Genomic DNA, 15,493 nt, shown 5'->3' on the forward strand with positions numbered 1-15,493 from the left:
AAAGTAACTAACAATGTTCTCTTGATTGTGGAGACATCAGCAGTTATTTCACTGAACACATGGTTTGTAGTGTGCTCCCTTACAAGATCTACAATTTTATGTAATTCTGGAATTATACCTGGCAAGAAGTTCATACCTCCAGAAAATTTCTTCAAAAATTCAGTTTTAAATTCATCATATGTCCTAGCACGATGGAGCTTGTCTGAGCGAAGCAAGTTGCTCGCTGGACATCTTTCCTGGCTTATGCAAGATGAAAAAATAGCAATTTTCTCTTGTTCATCTAGTATGTGGCGCTTGATGAACATTTGTTCGCACTGACTGACTAATGAAATGACATCAATGCGATCTTTGTCTGTGCCATAGAATTTTGGGGCAGTTTTATCCTCGTGATACACAAACACTTGAGGTGTGGTTGTTAGATCAGCGGTATTTGTTTCTTGATTCATTTTCACTGTTTGCTCTGTTAATTCAACTTGGACGTGTTTATCGTTGTGTGAGGGAATGGTGGAATATGTACGACTGGACCGGTGAACCCTGTTAAGTATATTGGCATACGTGTGCAAGTCAGCGGCAAAGTCCGCACTTGCTACATCAGAGGGGGTTTCCCACTCATCATCTGAAACTGCTGTATTTGTTCCTTGATCTTTAGTGTGTGGTGAGGTTTGTACAAGGGGTGGGTTGCCTTGGGACTCTCTTAATTGTGAGTCTGTTGTTGTGGCAAATTGTGTGTCATATGGTGTGTTGCCTTGGTGCTCTCTTAATTGTAAGTCTGTTGTTGTGGCAAATTGTGTGTCATCTGGTATTAACGTGGGTGGTGGCGAAAATATTCCTGTCATTAAGATATGGTGTTATGAAATACGCCTCTTGTTTATGTCCTAATAAAATAGATGAGTAAATAAGTTGAAATAAATGATAGATAGTGAGTGTATAAGTGTATATATGGAAATAAGTAAAAAAAAAGTTGAATATAGCCAATTTTTGCACTGTGAAGAAATGAGTAAGTATAATTTTGCCCACTTGATACAGATCGTTGAGGTGTGTCGATACAAAAGTCGATCTCGGAAGAAAAATACAGATTTGATTGAAGATCTCTTGATAATTCTAGTGGTGTGTTGATGGACGATATTACTCAGGAAATTCCATGGCCTGGTGCTTGTGGTGGTTAACAGCTGTCCCAGGCAAACCTCAGCATAGAACGTCGAATTTCCACCTTAACTGTGAAAATAAATGAGTATGAGTAGGAGCTATGTGAATAATGAGTAATGAGTAGTGGGTGAGAGGTGCCTGGTGTCAGTCACATGTTGCTTGGCATGGCAGACTCGCGTTGTGATGTCATCTCAGCACATGGCGACGTCGGCTTCCCACACTGGTAGCTGTGGTGAGTAAATGAGTAGCGATGAGTAACTTGAGTGAAGATGAGTGAGTAAGATGAGTTGTAAATATGGACTTGGTATTTGCTTCGTCGTCTTGACCTCTGGACTCCTGCGTCAGCGTCGGGGGTTGGGTGGATGTAGCAGAGAGAGGAGGGTGAGGTCTGGTGGTTACGAGGTATGAGTCGTGTTTCACTCTTCGTTTTTTTTTTTTTTTTTTCTTTGTCGATGTTTTCTCGGTCCTTTTCTCTTGTGATTTACTCGTTGTAGGATGAAGACTGCCGCTACTTGTAGGTGCGTGTAGAAGATTATACAGACGACTCGTAGAGTTGTTACTTGTAGTTGATTGTAGATGGTTGTAGTTCGCTGGTTCGTCGTAGAAGTTGCAAGATTGTTTGTATCAATATTTTGTTAAACTACTTGCAAGGCGTCCTGTGACCTCTTCACCTCTACATCAGCGTGATGATCGGGGAGACGGAGGGGGGGTTAGAGAGAACTGTCAGGAGCTATTTGTGAGTTGTTGGTTGTGAGAGGTATTCTTGTTTTCAATCTTGATATTTTGTAGGAATTCACTGTTGATTCGTAGACGAGGTTCGTATACGTTCGCTGCTACCAAATGTCATAAAAGGACTTTGTAGTTACTTGTAGAGAAGTTATATATATTAGACTTATGGACGAGCGGTTGTTATACTTGAGTAGCTTTGTAAGTAGATAATCTTCTTTCCCATTTGTCGTGCAATGACAAAGGAGAGGTAAAGAATAGTATGGGACTATTTTTATTTGTCTTGGAAATATTAACAAGTCTCTCACTCACGAGTGAGTATAAAGCAGAGTCCCTGTCTCCCTCTCTCGCTCTCTCTCTCAAGTTGCTAAGCCCTTCTCCCTGCGAACTGTCTGTTCTATGGCTAGCTTCCTTCTGAGCTCTCTTTCCTAAATTCTGGTGAAACAGGAGACGTATCACGTGTGTTCCCTGTGATTGGAAAGTTCTAGAAGCCTGCGTGTGAGTATGTGTGTGTATGGTCAACAAAGCTTTGTTCACCGGTGAATTGCTGACAACTAACTGCATCATCTCCTTACTGGCTACTTCGTAATCTGTCGTCAGCTTTTCCTCAGTGTAACTTGCAAGATCTTTTCCCATTCCCAGGCTCGCATAGAGCTGTCTATCTGTCTATTTATCTCTCTATCTATTATGATTTGTAATTATAATATGGAGTCCTAATACCCTGTTTGAACCCTGGCTCTGGTCGTCTCACTCCAGCAAGCCTGTCATGCACTGTGCTTCAGAGGCAATGTGAAGCTTAATTAGACATGGTTTAGGTGATGGTGGAGTGCAAGTGAGTGTGGGGGTTAGGAGGTGGAACAAGCCACTTCAGTAACTGTAGGGATTTGCTATCGAATGTGTGTGTGTGTGTGTGTGTGTGTGTGTGTGTGTGTGTGTGTGTGTGTGTGTGTGTGTGAGAGAGAGAGAGAGAGAGAGAGAGTTAATGATCAAGTATTCTGTCAGAAGGTAAACACGAGGTACATAATAGCCTGTTTGCAATCCATTAGATAATGTCAATTAATCCTTCAGGCTTCAGTGATATCACACCTTAATTAACCTGCACTGCTCGGGTGGCGTGTATTTCATTTGTATCAGGCCACCACCAAGCGCTGCTGAAGAGGGCCGCCTTCATGTGATGGCACTGATATGACAGGACGGCACCACTGCCCGGTAATGCAGACATCCCTTAACTCCTTCCCTATCGCCCCAGAGGAGGACGTCAGACTGCAGGAGGACATATTTAGCCTGCAGTCCACTGGGTTCACATCCAGATGAACCATGGGCCACCACATCAAGAACACTGCCACCCGACCATTGTACACTACACACTGACGGAGGATGTATTGCAGGGAAGGGGTTAGGGAAGACCATAACTTACCCTTCCAGATCGGAGAGTCTATCAGGTTGAACAAAATTGTCTGGTTACAGAAAAGAAGCTAAGAATAACGAAGCATCACCTACAGCTTAAAGACGCTTTAATTCATTTATTCTATCAATATGTAGATCAGTTTTTCAGCTTAGGAGTGACGTTTTGAACAGTAAGTTAGGTACAACTTTAGTGAGTCTCTTAGAATATAAAGTGTTTTCCTTAAGCAAAATATAATCGTCTGGAGGCAGCAAGAATATACTAAAAATGACGTCAGCTGGATTGAAGGGACTAACGTGCTGGAGAGGGACGCCTGCACGTAGTGGCACTGATACAACCAGGTGACCCCGCTGCCTGGTGATACAAACTTCCCTGAACTTCCCCAGTCCCTTGAAAGGAGGTGCATGGACTGCAAGAGAAGCGTAATTTCAACTTGCGGTTTACAAGGTTCACGTTCAAATGAGCCTGGAACAACAACAACAGCAACAAGAATAACAACAACAACAACAACAACAAGGGATTAATACCCGAATAAGCGCAATGACAGACAAGTAAGAGTTTTAACCCAAGCAATGAGACATCAAGTATATGAGTCACGCGGGTTTGATTTCTGTTTCTTAATGTTCTGCTTCTTGGGAAAAAATCTGAAATAAGTCACCGAATCCAGCCAACTTACAGGCACACAGACTGATACAGAAACTGAGATATAGATATAGAGGTGGATAGATAGATAAATACATTGATAGAGAAAGAGTATTTACCGTGGTGTTGCTTCCTATACGCATCATCCTGGAATGTATATAGAAGAGAGAGAGAGAGAGAGAGAGAGAGAGAGAGAGAGAGAGAGAGAGAGAGAGAGAGAGTTCATCCTCTATGATTTAACACCTACTTTGTGTTCAAGGTGGCACTGAAATATTTCTTTGCACCATTACCTTAGCGAGTTATTCTTCCCATGGTACTATGATGTCATTTTTTATGTTATTGATGCACACTAGTTCGATAGTAAAAAGATATCAATACCATAGAGGATAATGTTAAGGTGAAATATGCAAACAAAATAGTTAGGAAGGCGTGTTATGAAGCCTGCCATGCTTCTTTGGGGGGTGGAGATGAAGTGTTTTATGATATATCCATGGCGAAAAACAGAATGTACTTAATTTATCACACACACACACACACACACACACACACACACACACACACACACACACACACACACACACACATTTTCATTTTTCTGTTGTATGTATCGTCACTACTCTGTCTATACAATACTTCTATCTACATATTTATTTCCCATCACCCTCAGTAATTCACTTTATCTTTGCCACAAGTCTTCCTCTCCTCCTGCTACATAATAAACTCACTTCCCTGAAAATTACCACATTGGAACTCAAGTGGCCATACGTGAAATTAATCCTTCACCAAATTTACTATGAAATCATAAATCAACTTCTCGTCATATAAAGTGAGTGTAGGTGATATATGTTCGCACCCTGTTAGTTTTACCGATGGCATATGCTGTACAGACTCCAACACATAGATATACCCATTACAACACTTCCACTTTGACATGCATCACCCTTCCGACAGACATATATTTCACATTCGTACTTCGCCAGCTTGAAAGGGGACAAATTCTGGCTCTCACTCTTCCTCTGATGAGAAAGTCTGGATCTGTAATGGATCTGATATGGAATGACATAGATAACGATGCAGATTCTTTGTCATGTCAGTGAGGTCATAATAAATAGCTGTGGTCACGACGATACGGATTTCGGATTCAAAACCTGCTCCCCGCCGCACCCGGGATCCAGCCTACAGCCAAACAGTTCACAATTTATCCATTCCTCTTCCTGACTCTCTCATCCTCTGTTCACCCTTCCATCCTCCATTAATTCTCTGTCCACATCCGTTGCCTCTTTCCTATCCACTTCTGCTCCACAACCACCATCACAGCCACTTCCCACTCATCCACCACCTTTGATTGTTCCTTTACTTTCCACAACCTCCTTCTCACCCTTATTCTCGGTTTCCCCGTCTGCTTCTTATTCATCCTTTTTCCCTCGTCCCTCACTCTTCATCCACCCCTTTTCCTACTTCCCTCAACATCCGCTTCCATCCGAATTCCTTCCTCCCCTCCTCCCAGCTCAACTCTATCTACTTCATCCTCTCCTTCCTCCCCTCCTCCCAGCTCAACTCTATCTACTTCATCCTCTCCTTCCTCCCCTCCTCCCAGCTCAACTCTATCTACTTCATCCTCTCCTTCCTCCATCTCCCTCCATCCATCCACATTCCTACCTTTATCTCCATCGTTCTTTCCACCAACTCCTGCTTTCTCCACTCCTCCCAGTAAACCCTCAGATCGTCAATTGAAATAGCCTCTCCCGGCCGTCACTGCGAGAGGGGCAAGCAGGGACTACTACCTTCATTGACATAAGACTCCAACCTTGATTGTCCATGGCCTTCAGAATGTGATGAGGAAATTAGTGTGTGGTGAATGTGGTGAGGAAATTACAGGGCGTGGGGTGAAATTAGTGTGTGGTGAATGTGGTGAGGAAATTACAGGGCGTGGGGTGAAATTAGTGTGTGGTGAATGTGGTGAGGAAATTACATGGCGTGGGGTGAAATTACTTTGTGGTGAAGAAGACAGTGAAAGTGATGAAAAAAAATGTGAGTGTGCTGAATGAATTAGTGTACTCGTATGTGAAGGAATAAAGATGTGTTGTCTCAAGGATTTACATACGTGGCGAATAGAAGGAATTTGACGGGCGTGGAGAATGTGATAACTGATTATAAACATAGAAAGTGAGTATGATAATGGTGATAGAATTACTATATGTGGTGAATGAATTAGAGACAGTACTACACACACACACACACACACACACACACACACACACACACACGCACAATCCTAGAGTCATTAAAAAGTCTAGTGTCACTATCAGGCTGTTCACTCTCACTATTACCCTCAATACACGCACACGGGGAGAGAGAGAGAGAGAGAGAGAGAGAGAGAGAGAGAGAGAAGTCGTCATCCGCTCTTGTGTGTTGTCTGTGAGGCTGTGTTGAATACGTTATTTGATCCTGCTTGCGTGTGTGTGTGTGTGTGTGTGTGTGTGTGTGCTATATATACGGTATATTGAATGGGAGAGGCGTGTGTACGGAAGGATATTGATGTGTGTGCAGGGCTAAGCAAAGGGCAGTGACACAAGAGAGAGGCTTTGAGGTGTGAGAGCGAGAGTGAGGGTGAGGATGAGGGTGAGGGGATGCGGGTGAGGAAAAGGGATGGAAGGAGGAAAGTGAGGAGGGACATGGGAGAGAAAAGGGAAGGAGAAACGAAAAACGAAAAGGGGGGGAAAAGGGAAAGAAAGGAAAGGGATCAGGAGAGGAAAGGGAAAAAGGGGCGGGGGAGCTGAAAGGAGGGAGAAAGATGGGAAAAGGAGAGAGGGAAAGAGAAAGAAATGAAAGGAAGAGGATAAGATGAAGAAGGATAATGGACCAGGGGAAGGGGAAAGGATAGCGGAAGGAAAAAAGAAGGAAAGGAAATGAGTGTGTGGAGAGGTAGAGGGGAGAGGAGTGGGATGAGAGGTGGAGGGGTGAAGGATGAGAGTCAAATAGAAAGGAGAAAGGGCAATGAAACAGGTTAATACACAGAAAAGAGAATGAATCAATCTAAATGAAATAGGAAACGAAATGAATAAAACAATAGAAAGAAAGATGGAATGGATGAATGATAATAATAAAACAGAAGAAGCAGTGTAAAGGGAATGAATGTAATACTGACAGAGAGAAAATGGAATAACAAAAACAAAATGTAAAAGAGGAAATGAAACGGAATAGCGAAGAAGGGTAGAAAAGAGGAGAATTAGGAGGAAATAGGGGGAAAAGGGAAGAGGGGACTGGGGGAATGGAGGGGGGACAGAGGAGAGAAAAGAACGAGAAGGGAGAGAAGATGGTATTTGTTTCGTATCACTTTTTCCTTGGTTATTTATTTCGCATATAATACAACTCACTGTTTTCTTGTGTAGTAATCATATAGTGTAAACACTGATATACTATATATCAGTAACATAAAGATGGTATTGGAGTGTAATGTTCAGAATAATTCGGTAATGAAAAGGCTCTACCACCCTCTTATGTCACCTAGAATATAGACATATATCAGGTTTCCAATTCACCTTCGTTAATTGCCTGTCTAGTACTCTCTCTCTCTCTCTCTCTCTCTCTCTCTCTCTCTCTCTCTCTCTCTCTCTCTCTCTTACCATATAGTTAGACAAAAGGATACATGCAGATTGATACCTAGAGAGAGAGAGAGACAGACAGAGAGACAGACAGACAGACAGACAGACAGACAGACAGACAGACATACAGAGAGAGAGAGAGAGAGAGAGAGAGAGAGACGTAAGCCTAAAATCCTATTAAATTCATCTCCACACCCACCAACAGAATTCCAGCAGCGAGAAAGTTAAGCCGCTTTGCCAGGGGTGTTAAGTACAGCTGCTGATACCCTCTGAAAGGCAGATGTGGAAGTGTTGACAGCTGTGGCCGCACTCTTTGCTGGCTCCTATGACCCACTCTGAGCTGAATAAAATCATCTGTCGTCAGCCGGAATATAATACTGGCGATGTATCGATAATGAGAGGGTTAACGCGACCAGTATTAGCCTAGCCTCGGCCCCCTACGCTCCACATGGGCTATCACGGGATTGGCTGTTTCTGTTATGGACAAGAACACAACAGTACAGGGTGTTTGGAACTCTGATAAAAGATAACCAAAAATCATTCTAAGAAATGTTAAAAAATGCCCTAAAACCAAACTGCGAGAAGTAACGCTAATAAGGCACTTAGTGGGTCACAGAAACACAGAGAGAGAGAGAGAGAGAGAGAGAGAGAGAGAGAGAGAGAACGAACACGAGGTTTTCATGGAAGAGAGAAAGCGAGAGGCAAGAAAAAGTGAAAATGAAAAAGAATGGCAAGAAAAAAAAAAATGGGGGAAACTGAGGATGAAGAAACTGTTCCACGAAATTGGCACCAAAGATAAACGGATGGAGGATAAGAGAGAAGGAGACGAGAAGAAAGACGTAGAAGTGAATTAAAAGAAGAAGAAAGGAAGAAGGGAATGATGAGACATCGTTATTATAGCGAGAATAAAAATGGAAGGAATGAGTGAAGAAAGAAGAGTTACTAAGATATTGGAGTCAAAGTTTCAAACACGGGAGGTTATACTGTGTACTGACAATAGAAAAAGAGAGAAGCATAAGGAAGGACAGATGGAAGGAGGTGATATTAGAGGACAAAACTGAACAAGAATAAAATGAGAATAAAATAAAAATGATGAGGGAAAGAGAATGCAGATGGCAAGACATGTATACAAGAAGTTACAGTCATGGTTCCCACACAGGTTACTGAATTTGTTGACACTTAATGAAACAAAAGAGGACAGAAGTATTGATGAAAGGGAGAGAAAGAAGAAGGGGGAAGAAGCAAATATAAGGATTCAGAAATGACGGAAATTAAAAACGTTAGAGGAAGCGATAGAATTATAGCCAAGAAATTACTTCCAAAGCTTACACACAAGGAACCAGTTTGTTGACTTGGCGGCGTTTAGGGGAGCCATGTCCTCTTCAGAATAATTAGAATAGTGCTCTCTCTGCAAAAATCTTCTTTCTCCTCCTTCTCCTCCTCCTCCTCTTCCTCCTCCCCAGTCTTTGTCTTTCAACACTTTTTTATTTCTTTCTGTGCTTTCAATTTTTTCCCCTGCCTGTCTCGTTGGTGTCTACCCAGAATCAGACTCGTAAAAATAATTTTTAATTTTTTTTTTTTTTTTTATCTCATTCCTTCACTCTTCTCTTGCTCTCATTCTGTCGTCCAGGTCGTGGGCGTCTCATTGAATCACTTGTATTGGATTCCAGGTTTAGGACCGAATTTATAAATTCTCCTTCATCAGTAAAAAGAGTGGTATTGGAGGTTCTGTGACACGTCTCCCTTAGCGATATTCCTTTTATATTTCTCCTTAACATTCTCGTTTATGTAAATTATTCCGCTTTCATACCGACATAGTTTCCATCAGTTGTTGATAGACGTAGCCGAGGTGTTAATGAGATGGAGAGAGATTGTAGCTGTATCGCAGATGTATCGAAGATCGCAGCAGCCATCAATGTTGATAGCGCTGCCCTTGTTGATAATCGTAGCTCAGGAAGTGAAGATTAACGTGGTCAGTTACTGATAAAATAGTGAGGCGTTGGAAAGCTCGTTGCGGGGTAGGTGCCGCTGTCTCACTGGCCTCTCTGTCTTGTAACGTGGGTGAGCACTCTTGGGTTACGGAGTTTATTGTACACAGTTATACTGAGATGTGATTGACAGCGTAACTTTACGTGACAACAAACCTCCTAGCTGACCCTATCTCCTGCCTTCTGCCCTCGATCGTTCTCTCGGGCCCTCTATGCCTCCGAAATCTGAGAAGATGTGCTGCTCGGTGGGGATGTAGTGCCTGGTAGACTTCCATGGGTAGTTTCCATGACGTCAGGTAACTGGCTTAAGTCTGGTTGACCTCGTATCATGAAATTCTTGTATCGTCTGAACTAAAAAATGTTTGAGATACATCATGTGTTAAGACATTCTTGATGGTTTGGGACAACAGGATTGTGGATGTACGTCATGTGGATCGACATTCCTAATGAGACGCTGTGTATGTCACCAGCAGACACTACATACTGCGCGTTGTGATATGAGTCATATATTAGTGCCTATAATCATTACATATCTATAACTATGACATATTAACGCCTATACAGTAGCATACTCGAGGATATTCACGTGTTATGCGTCGAATATCTCACTAAAAACAAGGTGTTTCAATTTCTTGAGATCCAGAACGTAAGTTACAAGTAAATTATATAAGATTCCTTCTACATACGTTTGTGTTGACTCATACACCTGCCAGCCAAACCAGTGAATATAAAGCGGAAATATTACAAAAATAAAACTATATACATGATAATATTTAACCGTTATGGTAAGTTGCTTATCTTATGCACCGAGTTCGTGGACCGTGTGGCCTACGTCGCGTCACGAAGCCGTCATGGGGGTAAAAGAAATAAGCGAGGTGAGCAAAGGATTGGGCGGGATGGGCTGGAGTATTGGCAGGCGGTGGGGCTGGGGCGGGAGGGTACACACTGTGAAAAAATGTATTGAAGACATATGACTATTCTCGTCGGTTTAAAAGGCTCCCTAACACCTCTTCCTAAGCGATTGATTTTGCTAATTACTCGTTACTATCATCTTTCATTTAAATCATTCACACATCTCCATATTTAGCAAGACATACAAATTTATATTAACTCCTAACACCCCTTCCAAGGCGATTTATTATGCTTATTGCTACATACTATCCTCTTCTGTGTCCTTTAAGTCATCCAAATACCACCATAGTCAACCTCAATGACATACAAATTGATATCAAACAGCTTTATCCAAAAATAAATCGCTAAGGGAGAGGTGCTACGGAGCTTCCATAACGGACGAAGGCTGTTTTAAAGCATCCTCCAAGGCCTGTGTTCTCGTCGGGGAAGCCAGCTTTGTAGCATCTTTTCTTTAGCGATTTATTTTCTTTATTTCGGCTTACTGTCCCATTCTGTGCTACATAAATCCTTAAAATATTGCCTTACTCTGCATAAATAACATGTAAACTGATATTAACCACCCATATCCAAAAATAAATCGCTAAAGGAGAGGTGTTAGAGAGCTTCCTAGACTGACAAGACTACTAGCCAAAGCGTGAAAATATCGTGGTGGTTGTGGGTTAAATGTATGGAGGTGGGTGACGAAGAAATGGATGGCATGGGACGGACTTGTGGTGGGGATGAGGAGAGGCCATGACAGTACACCCTGCCAAGTGAGTAAACTATACTTGTTTTAATCTAAATTGACCTAAAATTGCCATCTCTCCATCTTGACTTCTGAGTTATAGCAATAGATTAGCACTAGAATATGGTACTAGTCACGAGGAAGTGCTGTGGAAAGGATGCAGAGCTGTAGTGTTATCCTGTTCTACCAGTGAGCTACGCGACAAATTGGCCAAGGTAAAGTAAAGCAGTCTACTATTAATGGTAGGAGTCAGTGAAGGTTTATTGTACTATTAATGGTAGGAGTCAGTGAAGGTTTATTGTACTATTAATGGTAGGAGTCAGTGAAGGTTTATTGTACTATTAATGGTAGGAGTCAGTGAAGGTTTATTGTACTATTAATGGTAGGAGTCAGTGAAGGTTTATTGTACTATTAATGGTAGGAGTCAGTGAAGGTTTATTGTACTATTAATGGTACGAGTCAGTGAAGGTTTATTGTACTATTAATGGTAGGAGTCAGTGAAGGTTTATTGTACTATTAATGGTAGGAGTCAGTGAAGGTTTATTGTACTATTAATGGTAGGAGTCAGTGAAGGTTTATTGTACTATTAATGGTAGGAGTCAGTGAAGGTTTATTGTACTATTAATGGTAGGAGTCAGTGAAGGTTTATTGTACTATTAATGGTAGGAGTCAGTGAAGGTTTATTGTACTATTGATGGTAGGAGTCAGTGAAGGTTTATTGTACTATTAATGGTAGGAGTCAGTGAAGGTTTATTGTACTATTAATGGTAGGAGTCAGTGAAGGTTTATTGTACTATTAATGGTAGGAGTCAGTGAAGGTTTATTGTACTATTAATGGTAGGAGTCAGTGAAGGTTAATTGTACTATTAATGGTAGGAGTCAGTGAAGGTTTATTGTACTATTAATGGTAGGAGTCAGTGAAGGTTTATTGTACTATTAATGGTAGGAGTCAGTGAAGGTTTATTGTACTATTAATGGTAGGAGTCAGTGAAGGTTTATTGTACTATTAATGGTAGGAGTCAGTGAAGGTTTATTGTACTATTAATGGTAGGAGTCAGTGAAGGTTTATTGTACTATTAATGGTAGGAGTCAGTGAAGGTTTATTGTACTATTAATGGTAGGAGTCAGTGAAGGTTTATGTCAAAGGTTTGTCCAACAAGAACAACGAGAATGAGAACAAGACAAGTTCGCTTCGTTCTTCTTAGTCGTAAGATTTGCGATGCAGGAGAAAATTGGTTAAGATCTTTTATAAACTGGTTAAGATGTTGTCTTAAATATGATTAGTATTGAGTCTCGAGATGGAGAGCGGAGAGTTTGAAATTATTGTGCTCTCCCCAGCGACCCTCAGCACGAGGAAGAAGGGAGGAGGAGGAGGAGGAAGAGGAGGGGGAGGGAGAAGGAAGAAGTGAGATTGTGAGAAATAAAATGATGAGGATAATAAAGATGATGAAAAAGAAAATAATGATAATGACGTTTAGAAAGAAAAAAAAAATCTAACTATCGATAGATAGATAGATAGACAGATAAATAGATATAAAATGAAGGTATAGATGAACAAGAATATAAAGGAAATGTTTGGCAATGAAGTTCTGAAAAGTTTTTCTCCAACGTTTCCCTTCCCGCAACAAAAATCATATTTTTTTTTTTTAGTTCAGCAAAAAAGTCATCCCAATAGTTCATCGTAAGAGTTATACCCTCTCATGGTTAATATAACTCTAGTATTTCCTTTCCAACTGATGCCAGACGATTTTATTCAGCTAACAGGGAGTGATGGGAGCCTGATTGTTAACCCCTTCACAGCTACAACAAGTAGTTTTAGTTTATTCTTGCAAACTCAGGGCGATTTTTCTCAACTGTCAATAGGCGGCTCACACTGAAGGATTTAGTGAAGGCCACATCCAGCTGGACAAAGTCTCTCCTGTCTGCCTATCTATTATCCTGTCACTCATTGCCTTATCAGCAGCATAGAGACCCGCGACTAAGCTACTTAGTCTGGATGTTCAAGGCTAGTCACCAGACGTTCTTCCCTGAGTGGCAAAATGAGGGTAATAAGGTCAGTCACATATATATATATATATATATATATATATATATATATATATATATATATATATATATATATATATATATATATATATATACAAAAATCATTAAAGACCAAGGCGTAGCCATTGTTCACTATTTTTCTGTTGATCTTTTCAGGTTTTCTTACACATTGTTTTACACTATGATTCAGGTTGTAGATAATATGTCCAAGATCCATGTCGTAACTATATTTTATTAATTATTTATTTTCATTTTTCGTAGGACGTTTCGTGTATCCTTACACATCATCAGCGACTGTAATATAGATACAATACACTATAAAACATGACATATACAACATAAACCTATACAATATATATACTAAATGTACAACAACGACTAATAAAAGTGTAGAGTTACAAGAGTATGGATAAAAAAGACAAACCCTTTAGGTGAAGTCAAGTATGAGCTACAGTTAAAAGTGTATGGATAAAAGAGACAAACCTTATAGGTGTAGTCAGCTATGAGCTACGTGGTTGACTGCGAAGGTTGTATGGGTGAGTGGGTGTTTGTGGCTGTGTAGTGTTGCCAGTTGTGTTATTGTGTGTGTAATGTTCATTTGTAATTGTCGCTGCTTGTGGTCGGGCCTTTGTGTATTTAAACAGTTTGAGGGTACGATCTAGTCCGGTAGTTTGGTTGTTTATGGCCGGCGTGTTTTCACGTATGAGAAGTGCTTCTGCCAGTTGTAGTCTAATGTGGTCATGACATTTTTTTTATTATATTAGTATTTTCTATTAGAACTTGTCTGTTTATTGATGTGTGATGTTGAGTCATATGATCTTTTATAGAACCGGATTGTAGGTGCATGGTTAAACGTCTGCTTAGTGTGGTTGTGGTCATACCAATATATTTCATGTGACGAAGTTTACAACCTTCGTGTGGGCAAGTGAATTCATAAACTACATTGGTATGTTGAAGTTTGTTGGTTTGTTGAGCTGTGGGAACTCTTCCACTCAGAAGTAACTACATTAAAGCAGATCTTAATTAACAATGGTTATTCCAATCAAATAGTTGACAGAGAAATATGTCAATTTATTTCAAAACAAGTCTCAACCACAAATGTCCAACCGCTTCCCCATACTGTTACCCACAATGTGTATTATGGTAATCAGATGTCCCCTGCTTATAAAACGGATGAACCTGTACTTAGAGAGATTGTGACACATAACACATCATGTGTTATCCCCTCAGACAAGCTCAATTTAATTATTTACTATAAAAACAGGAAAGTTAGCAACATGATTATGAAAAACAACACAGCTCAACAAACCAACAAACTTCAACATACCAATGTAGTTTATGAATTCACTTGCCCACACGAAGGTTGTAAACTTCGTCACATGAAATATATTGGTATGACCACAACCACACTAAGCAGACGTTTAACCATGCACCTACAATCCGGTTCTATAAAAGATCATATGACTCAACATCACACATCAATAAACAGACAAGTTCTAATAGAAAATACTAATATAATAAAAAAATGTCATGACCACATTAGACTACAACTGGCAGAAGCACTTCTCATACGTGAAAACACGCCGGCCATAAACAACCAAACTACCGGACTAGATCGTACCCTCAAACTGTTTAAATACACAAAGGCCCGACCACAAGCAGCGACAATTACAAATGAACATTACACACACAATAACACAACTGGCAACACTACACAGCCACAAACACCCACTCACCCATACAACCTTCGCAGTCAACCACGTAGCTCATAGCTGACTACACCTATAAGGTTTGTCTCTTTTATCCATACACTTTTAACTGTAGCTCATACTTGACTTCACCTAAAGGGTTTGTCTTTTTTATCCATACTCTTGTAACTCTACACTTTTATTAGTCGTTGTTGTACATTTAGTATATATATTGTATAGGTTTATGTTGTATATGTCATGTTTTATAGTGTATTGTATCTATATTACAGTCGCTGATGATGTGTAAGGATACACGAAACGTCCTACGAAAAATGAAAATAAATAATTAATAAAATATAGTTACGACATGGATCTTGGACATATTATCTACAACCTGAATCATAGTGTAAAACAATGTGTAAGAAAACTCGAAAAGATCAACAGAAAAATAGTGAACACTGGCTCCGCCTTGGTCTATATTGATTTTTGTATAAAAGAAAAAACTCTGCCTATATATATATATATATATATATATATATATATATATATATATATATATATATATATATATATATATACATAAAACACAGAGAGAAGGGAAAAGGCGGTAA

General features: G+C 40.3%; 1 protein-coding gene across 1 annotated transcript in view; it reads left to right on the forward strand.

Moving 5' to 3' along the window:
• LOC145408765 (G-protein coupled receptor moody-like) overlaps nt 1–15,493 on the forward strand; it is a 127,677-nt gene that overhangs the window by 97,507 nt on the left and 14,677 nt on the right. The window lies entirely within an intron of this gene.

This window comes from Coenobita brevimanus, chromosome 78 (assembly GCF_032717465.1).
Source record: "Coenobita brevimanus isolate Jiangsu-jjx chromosome 78, ASM3271746v2, whole genome shotgun sequence".
Lineage (NCBI taxonomy): Eukaryota > Metazoa > Arthropoda > Malacostraca > Decapoda > Coenobitidae > Coenobita > Coenobita brevimanus.